The 2,080-nt window shown below is 53.8% G+C and overlaps 1 protein-coding gene across 1 annotated transcript in view; it reads right to left on the bottom strand.

Moving 5' to 3' along the window:
- Doc2a (double C2-like domains, alpha) overlaps positions 1-729 on the bottom strand; it is a 5,747-nt gene extending 5,018 nt beyond the window's left edge. The window contains exon 1 of the mRNA XM_005405206.2: positions 622-729. The gene's annotated coding sequence lies outside the window, so the exon portion shown is untranslated. The remainder of the gene's footprint in view (positions 1-621) is intronic.
- Between the last annotated feature and the right edge of the window lie 1,351 nt (positions 730-2,080).

Genomic DNA, 2,080 nt, shown 5'->3' with positions numbered 1-2,080 from the left:
TCCCCCTCCGTAGCCGTGGGGGCGGGGCTTGGAGAGACGCAGTGACCTAGGGGCGGCCTGGGAGGGGGCGGGTTCCCCTGCCATCGCTGGCCTGGCATCTCGGGGTCCCTGAGCCTGGCTGGGGGGCCACACAGTCAGGGACGCGCGCCGAGGCTGTGGCTTCGCTCCTGCCTCCTCCCTTTGGCTTTTGGTCATCGCCTTGTGAGGCAACACAGCCGCCCAAGACCAGTGTCCCCTTGAGCACCTCCTTTGGGAGTCCGTCCTTCCACACCCAAATCCCCGCCACCTCCAGTTCTGTTCCTCAGGTAGGCAGGGGCGTCGAGCCCACCCTGAAAGCCCCGAGCCCTGCAGCCAGGGGAGCCCTGACACCCCACCTGCCCTCCTCCCCTTCCCCGGCCTTCCAGCCCCCTTCTCACATTCGCCCCCAAACTGACCAAACCGAAGGACAAAGTCCTCACGGTGGCCTTCGTGGCCCTTCGGAGCATCCCCGTGGCCCCTCTGCCTGCAGGTCACACCTGGATGGCTGGGCGCACCCCTGCTAGAGACCACCTCCCTCCGCGCATCCCGCTGCACCCTCAGGGTCTCCCTGGGGCACCCCGAGTCCAGGCACTCCAGACTCACCTCTTCCGCAGTGTCCCCTCCCGGGCCTGTTTGCCTTTCTGTAGCCCAGGAGTCATCTGCAGAGAGGGGGGCTGACTCATCTCTGAGTCCCGAGGGCCCCAGACAGGGCCGGCGCTAGCCGTCCTCACTAAACACTGGGACTTCACAGAAAGCAGTGTAGTGGTGGGAACAGGTGTAACACTGCCTGTGTGTAAATGACCGAGGGCCGGCCGCGTAGCTCAGTAGGAGAGAGGGTGTTTAGCACACACATGGCAATAGGTTCCGTCTCTAGCACACACAAAAAATTGTGTGAATTTTATGTTTGTATTTAATCATATTTTTTGAGACAGGGTCTCACTGCATAGCCCAGGCCAGCCTTGAGCTCTCTGCCCTCCTGCCTCACACTCCCTCCCAAATGCTGGGGTCACAGGCAAGCACCACCTTGTCCGGCAAAATTCAGGGTTCTTCATGGCAGAATGCCCCAGAAGATGGGAACGCCTGAAACACCCTTGTGTAAGGGTATTAGTTAAATCAGTCATGACATGACTTCCTACAATGAAATAGTATACAGCCACAAAAAAGAAAGGAGATTCTTTATGTACATGTAGACAATCATAATCATCTTCACAATCCCATTTTAACTTAAAAAAAGAAGGGGCCGGGGCCAGGAATATAGCTTAGCAGCATAAGCACCTGCCTGGCAAGGGTGAGGTCATGAGTTCGATTTCCAGTAAAAAAAAAAAAGGTGCAGAGCAGGATGTGTGGATGCTGCCATTTGAGTCCGGAGGGCAGAAGCTTATATGTGTTTATTTGTGCATAAATTATTTCCAGAAGGCTGCACAAGAAGCTGGTAACTATGGTGACCTCTGAGGAGGTTGCTGTCGGGCAGGAAAGGGCAGGAAAAAAAAGAGCTTTCAGTGTACAGCCCTCTGTGCCTTTTAAAGTCACACTGTTAACCGGGCGTGGTGGCACACGCCTGTAATCCCAGCACTTGGGAGGCTGAGTCAGGAGGATCCATGCGAGTTCGAGGCCAGCCTGGGCTACAAAGTGAGTTCAAGGTGAGTCTAAACTGCATAGTGAGACCCTGTCTCAAAAAGACCAAAAAAAAAAAAGAAAAAGTTACACTGTGTACTTATGTTACCTATTCCAAAGAATACATTAAAATATGTATATATACATTAAAATTGTATACATATCCATGTGTGTATTTGTGTGTGTGTGTGTGTGTGTGTGTGTGTGCTAGAGATCAACTCCAGGGCCTTGTGCATGTTACACACACACTCTACTGCTGAGATAGACTCTCAGCCTGAAGTCATACATTTTTAAAATAAAGGGGCAGTAGGCCAGGGATCTAGCTCAGTGGCATAAGCTCCTGCTTGGCAAGCACATGGTCCTCGCCAGGCGTGGTGGCACATGCCTGTAATCCCAGCACTTGAGAGGCTGAGGCAGGAGGATCCTTGTGAGTTCGAGACCAGCCTGG

This window comes from Chinchilla lanigera, unplaced genomic scaffold, assembly GCF_000276665.1.
Source record: "Chinchilla lanigera isolate Chin_1 unplaced genomic scaffold, ChiLan1.0 scaffold00092, whole genome shotgun sequence".
In the NCBI taxonomy this organism is placed as follows: domain Eukaryota; kingdom Metazoa; phylum Chordata; class Mammalia; order Rodentia; family Chinchillidae; genus Chinchilla; species Chinchilla lanigera.
The sequence above is the reverse complement of the archived record's forward strand: the minus strand, read 5'-3'. Positions and strand labels throughout refer to the sequence as shown.